At 32.3% G+C, this 23,061-nt stretch overlaps 1 protein-coding gene across 2 annotated transcripts in view; it reads right to left on the reverse strand.

Annotated features, from left to right (window-relative positions):
* traf4a (tnf receptor-associated factor 4a) overlaps positions 1-23,061 on the reverse strand; it is a 48,921-nt gene that overhangs the window by 24,727 nt on the left and 1,133 nt on the right. The gene's annotated exons all lie outside the window — the stretch shown is intronic.

Consider the following 23,061-nt stretch of genomic DNA (forward strand, 5'->3'; position numbering starts at 1 on the left):
CACCTGTGATTCACACAGTCCCACCATGTTCAAAGGTTAGAAAAATATCAGAATTTCTTTTCAGAAATGTCATATTACTACCACAATCTACGTATTGATTAAAAAATGCTAATTTATTTAAAACAACAACTCCAAATCTCCATATCCCAACTGTTTTTTATTCTACAGGTCAATCAGATACCTATTAATGTGCATCTCTCAATAACAGAGTTTATCAGCATGCTTCTAATGACAACAGCCCTATTCAGATGGCAGAAGCCCAGGTAAATTTGGACCGAATGTGAATGAATATTCATGTAAATTAATTTTGAATTCATGGATAGATTTTAGGAAGCACCCAAGTGTAGCAAAATGCATCAAGGCTACTCTAGTGGCATCCTAACCTTGATTTCAACATCTGAACATAGCTGTAAGAGGTTTCAAGAGCAAAAGCTCACTCAGGGAGTCTTTTTATGTAATTGGTTGGAGTACAGATGCATGAGGGAGGCAAAGGAAAATCAATTCCATCTCATTAAATGATCTGCACCGGGCCAAGCAGCTGCTATTAGTCCTGATGGAGATGCCATGCGTTTATCATTTCATCCCAGCTCTGTCCAGCACAACCAGCACGTCCAGCTCTGCAAGATTCTGCACTGTTTGTAGGTTGATCATCAAATGTATGCAAATTGTGGCAGTCATCACGTCAAACTTGCGGTGTTCATGCAGTTTGAGTGCTTCTCTCATTAAAGCAAAAAGACTTCCTCAAAGCTACAACTTTTAGAAATGTGCTGACATTATAAAATATAACTTGTAATAAAAAGATATAAATAATTCAATCTAATATTTTAATAATATATTTTTCTTAATTTTTCATTTGAACTGTAATGCTGAAAATGTAAAATATAATTTGTAATAAAAAAGACATCAAATTAAAATCTAACATTGAATTATAATATAATACAATATCATTTTCTTACATTTTTATTCAAACTAATTCTGAAAATGTAAAATATAATTTAGCAGTATTATAATAAAGCAGCTATAAAAATTAAATCTAATATTTTAATAATATAATACAATATAAGTTTCTTACATTTTCATTCAAACTATAAAGCTGAAAATGTAAAATATAATTTGTAATAAAAATAAAAACAAATAAAAAATAAAGATATAAAAATCACATTTAATATTTTAATAATATAATACAATACAATTTTCTTACATTTTCATTCAAACTAATTCTGAAAATGTAAAATATAATTTGTGATAAAAATAAAAATCTAATCCAATATGTAATATAATACAATATAATTGTCCTACATTTTAATTCAAACTGTAAAGCTGAGAATGTAAAATATAATTGGTAATAAAGCAGATATAAAAGTTAAATCTAATATTTTAATGATATAATTCAATATAATTGTCTTACATTTTCATTTAAACTATAATGCTGACAATGTAAAATATAATTTGTAATAAACATAAAAATAAATCAAATCTGATTTTAATAATATTATACAATACAATATCATTTTATTATATTTTCATTCATGCTGTAAATAAATGTAAAATATAATTTGTAAAAAAAATTATAAAGTAATATTTAAATAATATAACACAATATAATTTTCTTAAATTTTCACTCAAATTGTAATTCTAATATGCAATGAAAAATATGAAAATTTTATCTAATCTAATATTTTAATATAATACAACATCATTATCATAAATCTTGACAGAAACTGTAATGCTGACCACATAAAAAAAAAAAAAAAAAAAAAAACACGCAAAAATGTAATTAATATTTTAATAATATAAAAAAATATTTTCTTAAATGTTGACTGAAAGACTTAAAATTGAAAAAAATCGAATTCTAATTAGATTTTAATAATATAATTATACATATAATATATATATATATATATATATATATATATATAAATAAATGTAATATATTTGATACATATTTTCTAAAAGTAAACTGAAATTCTATACATTCTGTCATTCTTAAATGTTTAAATTATAATTGTAAAAATAACTAAATAATTTGATTTTCCAAATATATAAAATAAATAATTTTAAATGACATTTAAATAACATAATATAATATAATATAATATAATTTATTACATAGCAGACAACCCTTCAAGGACATGTTGATATCAGTTACAGCGCACAATATAAATGCTGCGATGGTCCTAAACACCTTCTCAAGTGCTTTGATGAAAACACAAAATATCCGACCTCATGCTGTCCACTTGATCAGATCCCTGACACAGATGGATGCTACAACCAGGTGTAAACGTGGCCTGGCATTAGACCTGGAAATGAAGGACCTAAGAAAGGTGTCAATGGAGTATAATGGTTCCTGGCGAGCTTTGATGAGGACTTGAAAGAGCAGTAAGGAGAGCCTGATCTCACATGTGAACGTTCGAAGTGGTTAAGGAGCGTTTCTCCATTAGACTTAGCACACATGTGAGAAAGAGACACCGGCCTGTGTTGAGAGGTGCTAAAAGCTACAGTCAAGTGCAGATGTGAAACGGCCTGCGCTTTCGATGTTCACTCAAAATGTCATCTCTTTTTCTTCAGCCTTCTCCCACTCCTTTTACTGTCACTTCTTTTGTTTGCATCTCTCTTTCTCCCTCCTACATAACCACGCATGCATATGCACAAGCTGGCACGCAGTCATGAAAAAACGGCATGAACGGCAAACAAAGTTCCTCCGACAGGCTGCTTTTGCTGTTTAATTACAGATGGCAAGTCTAATTTTAGCTTCCTCGGTAAAGGGCAGATGTTTGCAGAACGTTCATCCATGAGAAGGCAAATGTTTTGAGGCGAAGCAGCGACGCCATAGATTCCTGAAGAACGCAAGCGCGTGACGCCGCAGATACGCTGACAGTTTTATTAAAAGAGACGCTGTCCATACGCACCAAAGCGCTTTGATGTGCCTCGGCGATCCCCCTTTTTAACGCTGTCAAAGGGCAAAGCGCCGCTAAGTATCACGGTCGGGGCACAAGGAAGGCTTTGACAAGGGTCGGAGGAATCCGACTCTAAAAATAACAGAAGATATTAAAGAAGTGTCACACTAATCCCAGATACTGAGAGGACGGATAACCAGCACATCTGATGGATGACTCCGTTTGCTGTTAATCCTAAGATTCGAGACACTAGAAAACAGCGGTTCTCCTCAGGATAAAATGAGGGAGTCTTAAAGGAGTAGCGAGCCCACAAACCAAAATTTGTGTTATAACAAACACGTTTGGAAGTTTCCTGCTTCCGTGGAAGACAAAAAGTGATTTTTTGAACAATGTTCTGATCAAAATAACGAGGGCAGGGGGATTCAAAAGTTCTAAGAAAGAACCATAAAAGTGGTTTATATGACTCATTAACTATTTAAAGAGAGAGAATACTCAAAAATGATGTTCAAACCTGTCTGACTTTCTTTCTTTTATGGAACAAAGTCAGAAAGTCATGATTTTTAATGTATGAAAAATACTTTTTTTCCCCCAAAGAAGAAGAAGAAACGGTTTGTGGGTGAACTGTCCATTTAGATTCTTCTAATAACCTTCAAGAGTTTTGTATAAAGAACAAAAATAAAAAATAAAATAAACTAAATCACCAATCTGCCACAGCGTAATTGTAGTATTATTTATATACTATTATAGTTTTTATTATAGTATTTATTATTCATTTAATTTTCAATTTAATTTTTATGTGCTTGTCATTTGTTTTTTGTTTTTTTGTATTAATTTAGTTTTAGTTTTTCTTTATTTCTTCATTTAAAAAAATCTAATATTTTAATTTAATACAATACAATTTTCCTAAATGTTGACACAACCTGTAAACCAGACAATTTAAAACATAATTTGTAATGAAAATTATATATATATATATATATATATATATACTCTAATATTATAACAATATAATACAATATTTTATACATATTTTCTTACATGTTTACTGAATTATATGCTGCAATTCTGAACACACAAATTACAATTTATAAAAATATTAAAAATTTAAATATGTAGATATTTCACAATATATTAAATAACCTCATAACCTTAAATAACAAAATAAAATAAATCTGCCACTGCATAATTAAAGAATTATTCATATACTATTATAGCTGTTATTAATATTTTGAATATTCACATTTATTTTTATATTATTCATTTCATTTCCACAATTTTTATATGCTTGCCATTTTATTCGTTTTTGTTTTTTGGATTTAGTTTTTCTTTATTTTCAGTTTCCAGTAATTTTATTGCTTCAGTTTTAACTTGCTTCAGTCATTCGAAATTTTGGTTTAATTTAAGTTTCTAATGTTTATATTATACATACATTTCATACAACAAACATGGTTTTAATAGTTTTAGTTTTAATTTAATTAATAAATAAAAATAAAAATGTACAGTCTAATTTGTAATGAAAAATATGAACATTTAATAAAAAATGTAATCTTTTAATATAATACAATATAATTTTTCTAAATGTTAAAAAAAAATAAAGGAAACTTGTAATGAAGACAATTTAAAATTTAACTTGTTATTAAAAAAATATAATGAAAAATATAATCTAATATTTTAATATAATACAATATATTATTTCTAAATGTTGACAAAACCTGTATTGCGGACAATTTGAAAGATTAAGATTTAACTTATTAAAGAAAAGAAAAATGTAATCTTTTAATATAATACAATATATTTTTTCTAAATGTTAAAAAAAAATAAAGAAAACTTTAGATGTTGACAAAACAACTTCTCATGTGCATTGATGAAAACACAAGACACGTTTTTGTTTTTGGTACGTTGATAAGAAATTAATTTTATAACAGAGATGCCCACTTACTTTCATTGCTTGTACAGTATGTTACAGTACAGTTTGTTGGTGCCTAATTAAATGCAGCATCCATTCTGACTGAGGTCTGTAAGACTGAGGTAAAGTGTGCGTCTACACATACTAAAGCTCTCAAGCTTTCATTGTATTAGAAGGCGAAGCCTGATGAAGCCCTGAATGTGATAAACACTGAAGTACAAAGCGTTTAATTCACGAAAATGACATTTAGGGCACATTCTCACATCACATCAGTCGCTGATTAAAGTTTAAAACTGACATAATGCAGGCGACAAAGACAAAGCCGGTCTGAATTAAAAAGCTCCTTAACAGTTTGAAAGGACTGCAAGTTCAATGATGTGGAAATTAGCAGGGAAAGCATAAGCATAAAGGACCGCGGGATTAGCTTATCTTCCAGCCGCGAGCCCTTCTTGCCCTTCTCAGTCGGTGGGAAGGCGAGATGTTAAAAAAGGTCCCAGTTCCGAGCTGGAAAACAGCAAGCTCTCAAGCTCATTCTGAGATGAATACATAATTCATTAAACTGAGAAGATCTAAGAACAAGCTGATAATGTCTGTTGGATAATCTTGCGACGGCTTGATAAATTCAATCTTCTACGGGTTTATTTTGGAGGGAAAGTAAGTTGGAGAGCCTTTGAGCAAGTTCAGAGCTCTGGATGGAAGATATGAAGCTTACGTGCAGCTCCGAATGTTCTCCACTTTGTTGTCGGGTCCAAAAGATAAAGGCGCTAATGCGATCGAAGATACGATCTCCAGCAAATATGAGGGTGGATATCAAATGAACTACATGTTTGTTCCCGATCGATTCCTTTTAGCCTACATAGACTTAGCGAAGCATTAAAACAGCACATGTAGGGCTGTAGCTATCGATTATTTTAGCAATCGAGTATTCTACCGATTATTCTATCGATTAATCGGATAAGAAGGTATTTTTCTTTATTAAAGAGCAATACTAAATATACAAGAGAAAATAAGATAGCCTAATAAACAATTAATTTGTTTCCTTTTTAGAAGAAGTAATATTTTTATTGCTGAAATTGCATACATTAATAACCATGAAAACTAAACCCATTTAATTAATTGTTTTGCCAAATTACCTTCAAAATGCAAATACATACATACACAAACACACACACAAAGTTTGTTTTTGTGAATTGTGGGGACTTTCCATAGACTTCTATAGATTTTATACTGACCAAATGATATTGTCTATCCCCTAAGCCTAACCCTAAACCTACCCCTTACAGAAAACATGTTTGCATCGTTACACTTTCAGATAAACATCATTTACTATTTTTAATAATTTCTTAACATTGTGGGGACCGCAGGCCGGTTTTACTATCCTTCTGGGGACATTTGGTCCCCACAATGTAGCAAAAACAAGTACACACACACACACACGCCGTCTAAAATGTAAGTCTCTTAATACTAACTTCTTGTTTATTGATGAACTGTTGCATAAAATCAGTATCACATTTGTAAACATGCTGATATTGACGAACTTTCTCTGTGTCATAGAGAGGGAATGAGACAGTCAACATAAATGGCACTTAGTCTTTTTACAAAACATAGCTAACTTAGGGACATCACAACTAACCACCATTAATTAACGGTCTTAAAAATGTCCAGGATTTATCGGTTTGTCCGTCAGTAATATTGGTCCGTGGGGAAACACAGTGTTCCGTGTGTAGTTACAGTAAATGGACTAAACGAAGGCAAATAATTTGCCTCGATGATTTTTTGTATTCGAGTTACTCGAGGAATCGTTTCAGCCCTAAGCACATGTGCCATAAGTAATGAAATTCGACACAGTTTTGGTTATCTTGCTATGGCCTCACACTCCAGGCTGGCTTCTGTACTGTAAAAACACAAAACTAACGGGACTTGGGGTGACTAAACATACTGCACAGCTTCAGGGTTCACTAGAGGCAAATTAGCAGCGTGTTAATCCTAAGAGCCGGTTGGGATGAGGATGGGTGGATTACCTTCCTGAATGTCATGCGCTGTTCTGCCATGACGGCAGGTGGAGCGGACAGAAAATCCGGGCCAGCAACTACTTATCTGGCAGAGATGTCTGTCATTAGCCTGCAGCGGACAGACTTTTCTCTCCTCAGAGCGCAACTGTGACTCTCTGAAATAATCGATTCTGACTGGTCAGTATGGCAAACTAGATTTGCATAATGACCACTAAACTGTTTAACTGACCACAGTTCCAGGCTGATTATCTACGTATTTGCGCTTGTTTTGCGTCTTGGGTATTATCTTGTGATATTTATAATTGAACTATGTCTACTATACATATTTATTTAAACAAAAATGTATCATTTATTAATTTAATATTTATTTATTGCCATCATTCACTAATTTATTTATTCATTGATTTAAGCAATTTGTTTTATTCTATTATTTTATTTCTTAAATTTGTTTATTATTTCTTTACATTATTCATGTATTTATTTATTTAAATTATTTCTTTGAATAGGCCATTTATTTGTTCTTTATTTAATATTTCAATAATCTGTTAATTCATTTATTATATTTATTTAATCTTTTTTATTTCAATGATATCAATTAATTTATTTAACTACTGCCTCATTTTTCTTGCATAGTGTAATATATAATATAATATAATATAACTACGTTTTTACATATGTATATACATATTTCTTTAAATAAACATGTATTTATTTATTTAAATATTTATTTATTACAATAATTCTTAAATATATTTAGCCATTTTTATTTCTTCTATAATTTCATTCACTAATTAATTAATTTATTTACATTATTAACTCATGTATTTATTTATTTAAATTACTTCTTTAAATAGGCAGTTTATTTGTTTGTTTATTTAATATTTTTATTTCAATGATTTTAATTTATCTAATTTAATATTTACTACTGTCATTTTTCTTGCATAGTATTATATATAATATAATTTGAATTTTAACTGTCTGCTATACACGTTTATTTATTTAAATATTTATTTATTACAATTTCAATAATTTATTTATTTATTCCATTTTTATTTATTCTGTTGTTTAATCTATTAATGGACATATGTTTTCTTTAAATGATTTATTTTTTCATGCATTTATTTCTTTAAATTATTAATTTAAATAATCTGTTTTATATTTTAATAATATCAGTTAATTTATTTATTCATGTATTTATTTATTTAAATGGTCCATTTATTTATTTATTTTCATTCATTAATTCATTCCCTATCCCCGTAAAAGAAATGTAAAAGAAATCAGAAGGATTTTTTAAAAAAAAAAAACAAACAAAAAAAAACAAATACATAGCTGCTTTGTCATCCAGTGAGTGAATGTTTTATTTAAGCACCGACACAAAAGCTTCTCAGTGAATCCACCACTATTGCGCCACACTAAAGATGGCACTAAATTAACTCTTAAGCAAGACTTGTGTGGATGGACAGAGCTCCTCATTGTGTGTTTGCATGAGAGAGCGTCCAACACCAGGTGCTGAAGAGTAAACTCATGTGTGTTGTGTTAGGAGGCTCGATTTAGCTCAACTCCATAGGCGCTTCAGGGAAAAGCTCAACCACACCCCAATAGCACAGCTCCAGCGTCTAATTATACCATCTATTTCCTCAAGCGCCCAAGAAACGTCCAAAGAGTGGGTGAGACAATCCACAGCAGATACGGACAGCGGCGTGCCGCATTAAACTTTATATCGCAGTTGAGTCAGCGCAGTAAAAGTAACTGAAAAGTGGGTGAAACTCTTTGTGAATGTAAAAGATTTTATCCTCATTATCAGCTGTGTGAGTCACCGCGTGCCGCTGGAAACAAACTACGCACCTTATACGCGATGAGTCACCTCCGGCGTCCCGAGACAACACCTCTCTGTCTGTCTCCCGCTCCTGACTTCAAAAACTTTTAAAACCACGTTAAACCCAGTGACTCCCTATGTGGGAGGATTATGTAATTATAATGTGATTTCTCCTCTTTCAGTTCATTGATTAGAGGAAGACAGTCAGAGAAAGCAGAGAAAGCGGGCGGCTCGTCAGCACCTCATCACCGATTCAGTGCGTGTGTGTGTGTCGTGCTCCACTGGCTAGGCCCGCAACTTCAGTGGCCATGGTAACGGGGTGAAGGTGAGGCTCTTTATGCTGGAGAGAGAGAGATGTGTGTGTGTGTTTAAGGGAGCGGCGAGTCTGTTAGGAGGCTAGATGTGCACTCATGTAGCTGATAAGAACATGCTAGAACTCCTGTGCTCGCCATCAGCCCAGTGAACACTCACACGGAGCAAAACACAATCCTCACGCTCGCTCGCTTTCTCTCTTTTTCTCATAGGCTTTGCTGTTCTCTATGAATGATGGGTGTCCTTTGTGCATGTACCAAGATGTGTAATGGTCAATGATGTAGATGATACAGTGATTTCTGTGGTACATAAAGGATGGGTTTGCCAATTTTCATCTATCTTTGTATTGTCACAATGTCAGTAATACTAGTAAATTAACAAATGGGTCTTCCACGTTTTCTGCACCCAGATTTCTGTTTATTTTTAAGCAAAAGTCCACCGTATGACGCAAAATGTGTGACAGACTTTCGACAGCTACAGGGCTTTTAAAACGGTTTTAGAAATGGTGAAAGCATTTTCTTTCTTTTTTTTTTTTTTTAGCATAGATTGTAAACATTTTTTTTGTGTTTCTACTGCATATTCATCCTCAAGTTAAAATAAAAATAAAAAATAACAATAATAATAAAAAAAAATCTAAACCAGGAAATGTTGTCATTTTTATCTTTAAATAATCTCTTTATTAAGTAATATTCATTTCAAAGTAGTGAAGGAGTTTTGTTTTAAAGAATATATATATATATATAATTTTAATTCATTTTAATATATCCAAAATATTAAGACATTAAGTAAAATATACAATTTCTAAATAATAATAATAATAATAATAGGAGTAGTAGCATATAAGTAATATTATTATTATTATTAATAAAATATAATTTCTAAATAGCATACAATAATAACAATAATAATAATAATAATTATTATTATTATTAACAACAACAATAATAATATAATTAATAATAATAAAATATAATTTCTAAATAATTGTAGCATATAATAATAATAATGATGATGATGATGATTATTAACAACAACAATACTAATATTAATATTATTTTAATTAATGTGACAATTAAGTATCACAAGAAATACAAGGCATGCGAAGTCATTTTAGACTTAATCTTAAATATATATATATATATATATATATACATATATTATCAATAATACTACTAATAATATAATTACTGTGATTATATATATAAATATGTTTGTTTTTTATTGATAAATTATATAATCTCTAAATAATAATAATAATAGTAGCATATAATAATTATATTTATATGTATATTATTATTATTATATGCTCTTGCTGTTATTATTATTATTATTATTACCATTAATTATGTGATAAGAATATATCACAAGAAAGACATATCAAGTAATTTTAGACTGTTAATCTTAAGATTTAGCTTTATATATATATATATATATATATATATATTTATTTATTTATATATACACACACACACACACACACACATTTAAAATGGTTCAAATATATAATTTCTAAATATAATAATATTGATAACAATAATAATTATAATAAAATAATTTATTTAACTTTAATAACACTTTAATATTAAATGTTAAAAACTAAAAATAATAATACTGAAACAGACTAAAAGTAAACAGATTGAAAATAAATAGAAAGTATTTTAAAGTGCTAAGAGTCCCTATAAATAAATAAAAAATGGTACAAAAAAATCATAATCATACTGAAATTATTGATGTGTACACAAAATTACCATTGTTCGTCCTTTCAAAAGCCAAAAAAGGAGACTTGGAGCAATTTACAGCAAATGAGTTTAAACAGGAAGCTCTTTAACATCTCTCTCATCTCTAGCGGAAGGAACGATCCACGCGCCTGGCCTTGAAGATGAGGAAATGGCTTTCTGCGTCCTCTTTCACGGGATCAGTGTCACTTCTGAGCCGAGTTGGGACGCGCGATTGTGAGTCTGTGTTGCGCTGACACGTTTGAGAGTAAGCCAGGGGTGTTGGATGAGGGTAACGTGCCATGCTGGATCTGAAAGGGCGTCTTTGAGCTGCTATATAGAGCGGATCTGCGCAGGGTAGAGCAGGAAGGAAACGACCACAGTTCCTCTTTCACAAAGGGGAACCAATAGCTGTGACCTTCAATCCGGAATTGACTGTCAATAACACAGAATAAGCAAATGCTTAAACCGAAGAGCTTAACCGCTCTGCCAACACCTGTTGTCCTCTATAAGAGAGCCTTTCACTGAGACAGGTGCCTTCCTCCTTCCTCAAAATCTGGCCACCCCAGCTGCTCCCCTCACCAGCGGATTCTTCAAATGCCTGCCTGTCAGCTATACAACGGATAGCATTCTCACACCAGTGCTCTCTCAGCTGTCTCAGCCCCCTTAAGAGCCCATGCAAATGCATTCGCTTTGGATCGAACTGCGTTACGGTAAAATGAAAAATACACAAGCTGCGTGTGCAGAACAGGATGGGATTGGGATTTAGAGGTTTACATTACCACAGCGATCAGCCGAGAGAAACTAATTGCATCTAGATGCTCCAAATGACCTTCAGCTGCTTGTTACAGGGATATTTCACAAAGCATTACAATGAACTCATTCATGTGTAAAATATCTACACTAAAATGAGCCATTTATCACAAAATAGCTTTGCAAACTTGAAACAAAGTGCAGAAAGCACAATTAACACGATATGACTACTTAAAACTAGATTTTTTTCCATTGTTGAGAGCTCTGCTTTAAAAAAAAAAAAAGAAGCTAAAAACCAGCCTAACATAGTTTGCAGGTCTCACCTGGTTTGAGCTGGTTTTGGCTGGTTAAAATGGACAGCTTAACCAAAAATGAATTTTTTTTCAATGTTTTAACTGTTTTTGTCTACACAGTGAAGTCAAACATGGTCAAAAAGTGTTATTTTAGTATTATTTATATTAACAAAGACTAATTCACTAAAATGAGCAATTTATCTCAAATTAGCTTTGGAAATCTGAAACAAAGTGCAGATTGTATATATATATATATATATATATATATATATATATATATATATATACACACATGTATATATATATATATATATATATATACTGAAAAAGAGAGAGAGAGAGAGAGAAACCTGCTGGAAAAATTGCTAAAAACCGGCCTAAGATAGTTTGCTATTTTATCTGGTTTGGGCTGGTTTAAACTGACAGCTTACTAAGGAATGAAAATTGCTTTAATGTTTTAAATGTTTTTCTCCACACAGTGAAGTCAAATGTGGTCAAAAAGTGTAAATTATATATGATTGGTAGATATTTTATTTATTGTTGAGAGACTTGCTGAAAAATGCTAAAACCAGCCTGATAAAGTTTGCTGGTCTTACCTGGTTTGAGTTGGTTTTGGCTTGTTAAAACAGACAGTTTACACAAAAATGGCAATTGTTTCAAAGTAGGATTGTTAGTATTAGTATTGTTTTATTAATAAATACTATAACAGTATATTTACAATTACCTTTTATTTTTATATTTAGTTTTCATTTTAATTTTAGTTTACATTTTGGTAATTCTGTTATGTGCTTTTGCCATTTTCATTCTTTTTTATATTTCCATCTTTCATCAGTTTTTTAAAAGTTTTTTTTGTTTTTACATTTACAGTTTACGTTTCAGCTTTATATAAATTACCAAAACTAATTGTTAATAGTTTCATTTAACAATAACACTGGTCCCCAATCACTTTCATTGTAAAAATTGACCAGTAAATAAATAAACAAATGTATCCCTCTAGGCTGGTCAGCAAACAACTCGGCTTGGTCTAGCTGTCTTAAAACTGAAAAAATGCCTAGAAAACCAGCCAACAGACCAGACTTGGAGACCAGCAAACCAGTTTAGGCTGGATTAAGATGTTTTTTCAGCATGGAATGGTTGCCAAGACATAGCTATGTGTTTGCTAAGGTGCTCTGGATGCCTTCAGAGCATTTCTATGTGGTTTCTAGGGAGTTCTTGGTGGTTGCAACCAAGACCCCTCCAGTGCAAATCTATGAAGTTTCCATCATCAGTTTTATCATCCGTCAGGAAAAAAATTTAACATAACAAGAAGCTGTACAATTTGAGTTATCAAAGCACATACCTAGTGTTAGGGGTTTGTTCATTGCCCAAGAATGATGGATAGCAATAGCGGTGTTTGCCTAAGCAAGTACCGCAGATTAATTATTGTTGATTCCTGCTAGCTGATGTGTGTCTGACGGCTCTAGGTTAAAGCAACCTGGCCTCAGCATGCAAGGAGCGAGTGACAATGTGCTTTACCGCATAACTAAAATAGTTCCCTGCGAACAGTTCTCTGCACCCAAGGGGAGTCATGATTATATGATTTCTCTTTAAATACAAGCATGCTCGGGCAAGTCCCGGATCCCCACAAACCGTTCTATCCACTTTGTTTATGAACCCCACCGAGCATCCGAGGCCGTCAAGCACCACGGTTTTTCACAAAAGAATGTTGTCTATGCGCTCGCAGACGATGGACATCTGAATAGGGCAGAAAATCCAGTCAGGAATGTTAAGAGCTCGCCTACTTTTTGTGTCCCCTTATTGGACAAGTCCTTTAGCTCGTAATAACACCCTCTACGATGATAATTAACACAGAAGCCTTACGACACTTCAAACCGAAGAAGCACTGATGCAAAATATTTAAATCAAATGCAAACTTCTCGATAACAACCTCTACCCTACTCCAGTTTGCAGCTGTGTGGAACGGATGGAGAACTTTCTGTCCCCTCCACAGCTGGACAGAGGTGTAACCTCCCCAAACGCCCCCTCTCAATGACATCACTCTCAGTTTTTCAGACTTTCAGCTGAGAAAACAACGCATGAGGGTCTTGTTGAAGTCGTCACAAATTAAAACCGCTGTAAACTTGACGTCAAATCGTTTCAAAGGCATTTATGTAACGCTTGTTTTCTTCTACTGAATTGATTTGAATTTACTTGACAGGGCTAATGAGCATTCCTGGTTGTTTTTTCTTGGTTGAAACTGCGGAAACATATTTATGGATTAGGACTGTGAAGCGCCCGAGGCGTTTTCGTTTGTTGGACCGCAGTCTAAAAGCTCAGCACTCATTGGGATTTCTGAAGCAGCAACTTGCCCGACACAGTTTATTTCAGGAAGACAAATCAATATTACGCTGTTGCTAACTTTCTCTCCACTATGTATTGGCAAACATACAACTGTGTGATGTAGTTCAGCTCTTTTTTCGGGGCTGGGTAAAAGACATGATGATTTAATGCTCTATTTATCAAAGATACATTAAAACGGTAACACTTTACAATAAAGTGTCATTTTTTATCATTAGTTATGTTAACAAACAACTTTTGATTTAAATAATACATTAGTAAATGCTGAAATTAACATTGTTAATTGCAAGCTTTAATTTTGCAGAAGTATTGTTCATTCTTAGTTCATGTTAACTAATGTAGTTAACTAATGTTAACTAATGATCCTTATTGTGAAGTGTTACCATTAAAACTACAATTCATACATACAATGATTTGAACATAACTTTTTTATAATGAGAACGTTTTTTAATGTATGAACTAACATTCATTTAGATATTCCTGGGGCAGCAAAAAGTCAAATTACAAAGTAGTTTGGCACAATCTTAGTCTTACAAAATACTTTGAGAAAATTGCTTATTAATATTTTAAAAACCTTTATTACTTTATCAAAGTGATATTAAAATTATAATTCATACATGCAGCAGCTTGAATACACAACTTCTGAGGACAATGTTTTTAATTTTTTAAAAATAAAATTCATTATATTCTCTTATTCTTGTTCTTCTTACACAAGTAATATCACATAATTTGACCTTTACATGAAAATACATGGTTCCGGCTGTAAAAATTCAAGTAACGTGACTCAAAAAAAGGGTAATAATTTATGAATTTATGATTTTTTTTTTCCTGAATTAAAATAGATTTTTTTGAGGGCATCAGTAAAAAAGTCAGCATGATACAACTGCCCTGATATAATAATAAAGAAAAAAGCTTAAAATAATTAAATTCTTAATAAGAAAATCTTATTAATTAGTTGACATAATTTATTACTATTAATTCAATATTAAAAAAAATGTTACAATGCTTGTAAAAGATAAAATGTTGTAAAACTTTTGTATTAATAGTGTAAAACGTTTGTACACCAAGTCATGTGGTGCGACCAACATGCAGAAAAAAAATTGGTATTAAAAATATAATTTATACATACAATGGCTTGAATACGCTACTTCAATGAGGACTTTTTTTATTTTTCAAATAAAATTCATTAAATTCTCTTATTCTTATTATAATATCACATAATCTGACTTTTACATGAAAAGACCTGGTTCCCCCTGTAAAATGTCATGCGGCGCGACTCCCAAAAATGTAATAAATTTATGCTATGTTAAAAAAAAAAAAAAAAAAAACTTTTCAAAGCTTTTTTTTTTAATTTCTGAATTCATTTTTTTTGTTTGTTTTTAAGGGAATCAAGAAAAAAGTCAGGATGACAAACCTTTTTTAATTCTTAATTAAAAAAAATATTAATTAGACTCACATCATTTATTACTATTTATTCTAAAAAAAAAAAAAAAAACACTTCAATGCTTATTAATATTGTAAAACATATGTATTAATCATGTAAAACTTCTGTACAACAAGTCATACGGTGCGACCAACATGCAGAAAAAAGGACTTACAAATATTTAAATTAAATTAAATAAAAATGAACAATTTTAATAAATAAATAAATATTGATGTGTATATACACATCAAAAACATGATTTCTTTTTACTTGATAGTTACACCACACAATCTTTTTTGAGTCATTAAATTTAAACCTTAACCCTTTCTTAAGCAGCGTTTGCATTCTCAGATCTTCTATGTCATTGACCCAGCTAACAGATGAGCTTGGATGGATGACTTCTATGGCCAGTGGCACCTGTGAGAGGATGTGAGGGTCTTTGATAAGGCTGGACAGGAAGTGGGAGAGGATGCCCAGTCACTATTCATCTGCCTCAATGGCATGAATCCTGAGGAGAGACTCAGACTCCCAGCTGTCATACGCAGCCTGGCTTCCTCTCAGCACTGGGCACCAACGTTTCCTCTAAATCTCCCTTTCCTCAGAGAACTACTCACTATCTGTGACAGGCCAAAGAGTCTCCTTTCTGTATCTCAATGGACAGAGGGCAATTCATTTGAGCTTTAATGTAAAAAAGATGTTGTTCACACAGATGGCCCTGGCTGGAAAGAAGTCAATCTTTCTTTTCCCACTTCGCCTGTCACCAGTTACCCCGTTCTACCCCGGTTAAACCCATCCTTCCGTTGCGAGGCTTCAGTGTGCACATGTTACAGACCATCAGCTCTCAAGAGAACGCAGGAGGACTTGACTTCAATACAAGACACAGAGGACTCCATTCAGACGCTCTGAGAAAAAGACATTCTGTTTGAGAAAATTAGGTTGTGAAAACTGAAGCTTAATAGAGAAGCGAAGGCTTTATGCTCCTTAGACCAGGATAGTCACCTTTTGTACTTTCTTTGGATACAAGTGGCTTTTAAATAGTGGCCTTTTCACACATTTCTATTTTAAATCTCAGAGTATGCAGTTCTTGTTATATTTTGAAGATTAGTATCTAGAGTATCTTGGCAGACTAACCTTAATAGATGCATGGGGCAGCATGTGAGGCAAATGTTAGTTAAAAAATGTAATTTTTAGCTCGACAAAGGCTTTGTTCCAAAACATAGTGAGCTGCCTATTTAGACACCATGTTTAGGCATCATATGCTGTTCCAAAAGGTAGGTAGAAACATTAAGATACATTCGCTGTGACCAAATATGACGACTTCCCTATCGTATAGTATGTGTGTCTGAATTAACGTTATTCATACATTTTTTCAGTCGCGAAGCAAGTTTTACTCCCAAGTGTAGTGTCTACTAGACAGTATGCGATTTTGGATGCAGCTATTGTTTTGGCCACATTTTAAAGCTCTGACATTGTTTTCCTTTGCAGAGAAGGCTATCCCAGAATGCACTGTGAAAATGCTGTGACAAAAATGTATCCAAGATGGCAGACAGAAAAAATTATGAGAAATTTCGTTTATTACCATAAAAGTAACAAAAGAAACAAGTAAATTTAATTAAAAACTGACAAATTTTAAATATTTGCACCCTATATATTTCACATTTTTTGTGCCGCCACATGCTAGCATAGCCACATCAAATTCTAGATAAATCAATAATTGTCTCAAAACAGTATTAAAAAATATTATAGTTTTATTAATACTTTGAATTTTCTTTTTAATTGTAATTAAAATTGTAGTAATTCTGTTGCTTTTTATTTGTATTAGATTTAGTGTTTTTTTATGTCTATATAGTATTTATTAATTTTTATTTTATTTTGTAGTTGTAATAATTTTATATTAAACTTGGCAGCTAGCTGAAATTGTGTTGTGTCCCAAATCAATATATAAAAACTATAATAGTTTTTATTAATATTTTGAATTAGTTTTCATTTTTATGTTTTGTTTTCTTTTTGATTGCAGTACTTTTGTTGCTTTTTTCAATTTTTATTAGATTTTAGTTTTTTTTTATGTCTATATAGTTTTTATAATTTTTTTTAGTTAAAGATTTTAGTACATCAAATTAAACTTGGCAACTAGCTGAAATTAATAGTTGTGTCCCAAATCAGTACTAAAATTATTGTAATTTTTATTAATATTTTAAATTCATTTTTTTATATTTATATCTTATCTTCTTTTTCATTTTAATAAAAATTCTAGTAATTCTGTTGCTTTTTTCCATTTTTTATTAGTTTTAGTTTTTTTTAATGTCTGTATAGTTTTTATTCATTTTTATTTCAGTTTTTGTTGTAATTATTTTAGCACATCAAATTAAACTTGGCAACTAGCTGGATTTAATAGTTGTGACCCAAATCGGTATAAAAACTATGACAGTTTTTTATTAATATTTTTAATTAGTTTTAATTTTCTATTTTCTGTATTTTCTCAGTATTTTTTCCATTTTGATTAGCTTTAGATTTTTATATGTCTATACAGTTTTTGATTAATTTTTATTCCATTTTTAGTCTTAATTATTTTAGTAAATCAAATTGGCAACTAGCTAAAATAAAATAAGTTTAAGTTTTTTAAATTTTATTTTTATTTTCATCATTATATATAATAATTTAATTTAGTACTTAATATAGAAAGATAGATAGATGATAGATCGATAGATCGATAGATAGATATAGATACATACTACTTGCAAGAAGACACTACTTGCACCATGCATAAGTGCATAAGTATGTGATTTGGGACGCACCTCACGTGCAATATTAGCTGAATATGTACACAAGAAGTTCAGACACTAAACAAACAAAGCTAAAGCTTGAATAACAGACTACAATAACAGACTACAACCCAGTAACCGCTATCTCACAAAGCCCCACATGAAAACATCCTGGAGTTTATCTGACTCGACTCGTCTAACTAGTCTAAACCATTGCTGAATGACAAAAAGGCTGTCCTTGTGTGTGCATTCAGAGATGTTAGCCCATATTATGAGAACCTCTTTTGTGTGATAGCGCTGAACCAAATGCCCACAGGTCAAGGTTCGTCTATTCTGCATTAGCGTCACGGTCACGTGACTCGAGCTGATTGCCGAAGTGATAAGGCCTGAGGGTCGCCCTCTCCTGACCCTCCCGGCACTGATTAGACCTTCTGAGATAACCGCCTCACTTACACATTCCTCCTTCGGCGGAAACGCGCTCCATTTACAACGCAAATAAACAAATATGGAGCAAAGTCAAAGTCTGTGTGCACGAGACAAATCCAAGTGAATGGAGCTTGATTGAGATGATTCAGGGTTGAATCTAAAACCGGGTTTTATGAGGCAAGTCTATAGGTGTATATGTAGCGTGAGACTCAACCTGAAGTTGCTGGAGGCCCTTTTCTAATAATGGTTAAAAAGCAGCAGATGGTGATTCATAGTTGTGCAAGAGCATAACTCATGTAAATCCTCGCACATATGGCAAAATTTCCCAATGAGACGGCAGGTCTGAACTGATCAGAGGCTGACTGCAGTAACGGATGGAATAACTCTGAATGTGTACTGTACACAACAATGAAGAACCGAATGCACGCTTATCACGCAATGTCAACAAAGCACATGCTTATCTTAATATGCAGGCACGTGAGTTTCTGATTCTATAAACCATGATTAAACAACTTCAAACTAATTCAACAAGTAATACTTAATATAACATTTAGATCAGTGGTTCTCGTTTCCACTCCAAGGCCCACCATTGTTCACAACAATACTCAAGGAATGGGTAACATTTCCAGCCATTTGTGCTTTACTTAGGCGAACACAGAGGCGCAGAGGACAAAGCAAAACAAAACAGCAGTCACAATTTAGAAGTATAAAACAAAGATCTGTGAAGAAAAACGTCTAAGGATTTCAATATAAGCCAAGAGGAGACAGTTTTTCTTTGCTGTAAACAAATCTTGAATCATGCGAGACTAACATATTCTCACCGCTACGCCTGCATCATCTGCTAGAACGGCGCTTTCTCGTGAATAAACGTATGACAGTTAGCAAGATTACGGTTTATAAAGTTTTAAATATAGATATTTTTCTTACAAAAATGCATTGATTCACTTTAAAAGGTCTTTATTAACCGTCCGGAGCTATGTGGTGCATTTTTATGATGGATGGATGCACTTTTTTGGGCTTCAAAATCTCAACAGCCATTCACTGCCATTATAAAGCTTGGAAGAGCCAGGACATTTTTAAAATATATATAAATATAACTCCGATTATATTCGTCTGAAAGAAGAAAGTCATGTACACCTAGAATGGCTTGAGGGTGAGTAAATCATAGGGTAATTTTCTTTTTTGGGTGAACCATCCCTTTAAATTACATGGCCTTTCCAGGAAATCACACTTTAAAAATTAAGCTACACTCTTAAAAATAAAGGTGCTTTAAAGATTTCTTTATAGCGATGCCCCAGAAGAACCATTTTTGGTTTCACAAAGAACCAAAGTCAAAGGCTTTTTAAAGAACCATCTCTTTCTAACCTTTTTATAATCTGAAGAACTTTCTTTCGCCACAAAGAATCTTTTGTGAAACAGAAAGGTTATTTATAGAACCATTTAGACAAAAAAAAAGTTCTTCTATGGCATCGTGAAGCACCTTTATTTTTAAGAGTGCACCTTGTATATCCAAGTTGTCCAAGACCGTGCAAATCCCTGTTCTTAAAAGAATAAAAAAAACAGTTGTTGAGGAGGTGAATTAAAATACAAAATATCTTGATTTTCAGTCATTTTAGCTCATATTAAAACTTGTTTTATCTTAAGTCATCTTGAGGCCCTCTTGGAAGTTTGTCCTAGTGGGCCCTGTACCACTGGTTTAGAACCACTAGTTTAGATCCTAACTAGAATAACTTCCTAACTCCATACTGTGGAGATTCAATTTAATTAAGTTTTAATGTGAATCACAACTTATGTACAGAGTTTGAACTAAAGACTAGCATTCTATTCTTTTAAAATGGATATTTTAAATTAATTTTCATGAAACTGGTCTAAATGATTCTGCAAATTCAAGGAAAAGACAGAAATTGCAATTTCTGCATATAGTCTCTTTAAAATCCTTCTTCATAACAGCAAAAAAGGTAGAACTTTAAAAAAGCAATTTGCCAAATGTGTGGGAAGCCTGGTTTATGGACAGTAGGCACAGTAAACTCTAAATAGGCGTAGCTTTAACTAGTGTTAAAAAATCACTCATTAACTTATGACAAATGTTGGTAAAGAAAAAGTTACTTGTAAAGAAAAATAAATTGGCTTTCTTCCCAGTGACACTTTAATGACCTGATGACTCATAAGCATTTTCTGCTTTCATTTAGTCTTCCACGGCACGTCTTTTATTTGTATTATCTCAAGCAATTTTGAGAATACAAAAAACGAGCAAAGCTTCTCCTATGTAGGCGTGAAAGGAAAGAGGTTTACCGAGAATAGAACAAACATAAACACACAGAGCCTTAGGCAAAATGCACCATGTGCTTCCTTTTTCCTCCCTCGATCCAAAAATGTACATGTTAATTCAGTCTATAGTGGACATCGCATTCACTGGAATAAAACCCTCTGACCTTTTATCTTTCAGCATCAGCATCAGCACAAGCTCTGTTTATATCCCACAACATGCAAACAGGAAAGAAACAAAACTTGTTTGAATATGTGGAAAAACTAGATAAGATCTTCACCCTATCTGTGACTCACATTGAAGCTGTTGTTCAGTATTGAACTGATCATGTATTTTGGAAAAAAAAAAAAAAAAAAAAAAAAAAAAAATCAATTCATGCTCTCATGTTCCCTAGTGTCAGGATATCAGTGTTGGCATGATACAATAATGTATCAATGTTCTAAATATAAATACAGTGATATTCTATTAGTGTGCAACATTTAAGAAGTCATAATATGATCTATTTGAACTAATGCCTGATGATGTGTAATGTGTAACTTCCTATTCAAGCTCACGTGAGGATACCAGGATGTAAACTCACCTAAAAATATAAACCACCGTTCAAAAGTTTAGGAAATTAATATTTATATTCAGCAAGAACACAATAAATGAATCAAACCTGACAGTAAAAACGTTTATAATGTTGCCAAGGAGTTATCTTATCGGTTTCCACCAGAATATTAAACAGCACAACTGTTTTCAGTGTTTTTAACACTGATAATAATAATAACTATATTTTTTTTAATGAAAATCTGCATATTAGAATGATTTCTGAAGGATCATGTGATCATAAGACTGGAGTAACGATGCTGAATATTTAGCTTTGCATCAAAGAATAAATTACATTTTAAAATATATTAAAATACAAACCAGCTATTTTAAACTGTAATAATATTTCACTATTTGTGACCTTGGACCACAAAACTAGTCATAAGTAGCATGGGTATATTTGTAACAATAGCCAACAATACATTGTATGGGTCAAAAGATTTTTCTTTTATGCCAAAAATAATTAGGATATTAAGTAAAGATATTTTGTAAATTTCCTACCGTAAATATATCAAAACATTTGTTTTGATTAGTAATATGCATCGCTAAGAACTTAAAAAGGTGATTTTCTCAACATTTTGATTTTTTGGCACCCTGAGATTCCAGATTTTCAAATGGTTGTATCTCGGCCAAAAGTTGTCCTATCCTAACAAACCATACATCAATCAAATTTACTCTTATGACTGGTTTGTGGTCCAGGGTAACTGTATTTTGAATCATATATGCAGCCTTGGTGATCAAAAAAACGTAAAAACATTAAAATCTTACAGACTTTATTTTTGGACAGCAGTACCGATACTGTAGTTTATTTTTCTAAAACCAGTTTCCTTTTTATTTGTTTATGCATGACTAATGCTCTGAGACTACCACGTCACACTGACAAGAATGTGCATCTCAGCTGTCAATCATTTAGTTTTAAAACCAAGGTTTACAGCGTCATCATGTAATTCTCAAAGCAACTAACTATCCAAATGACGAAGACATTTACATGATATTACACACCTAGTAGCGAAGAGTCTTTTATGGGCACTCCTGCTTTATAGCGGTTTACTACTTTTTATAGCTGATAAGGTTCGCTCTTTCGGTTATAATTCAATTTGTAAAGCAGTTTTGGATGATATTGTAAACGCACTTATTTAGAGTTTCCTGCTCGATGAAAATGAAAGCTATTACACTGATACACGATTCACCGTAAACATTGCAGAACTGCTACCTGCAGAGGTTTTGTTGGCCTGCATGCCTTTATTCATATGACTTTTGAGCATCTCTGTTCCATGCATTCCTACTTGACCTAGCAAACGAAATAACACAAATTAGTGCTGAGCCAACGACCCGCCAGTCTTTCAGCACACCGATTCCAATAAAGAATTCGCTTCCTAATCCCACATGAGTCCGTCCCCCTCAAAGAGCCTTGTAGTGCCTCAGGTCAAAATGACAGACAGGGCCAGAGCTGAGAGTCCCGACTGCCTGAATACACACACAGGTCTGAAAATATTTTTCTCCCGCATTTATGAAGGTACATCCACAAACAGATATTTATATCTATATTTACTCA

Source organism: Labeo rohita, chromosome 15 (assembly GCF_022985175.1).
Source record: "Labeo rohita strain BAU-BD-2019 chromosome 15, IGBB_LRoh.1.0, whole genome shotgun sequence".
Taxonomy (NCBI): domain Eukaryota; kingdom Metazoa; phylum Chordata; class Actinopteri; order Cypriniformes; family Cyprinidae; genus Labeo; species Labeo rohita.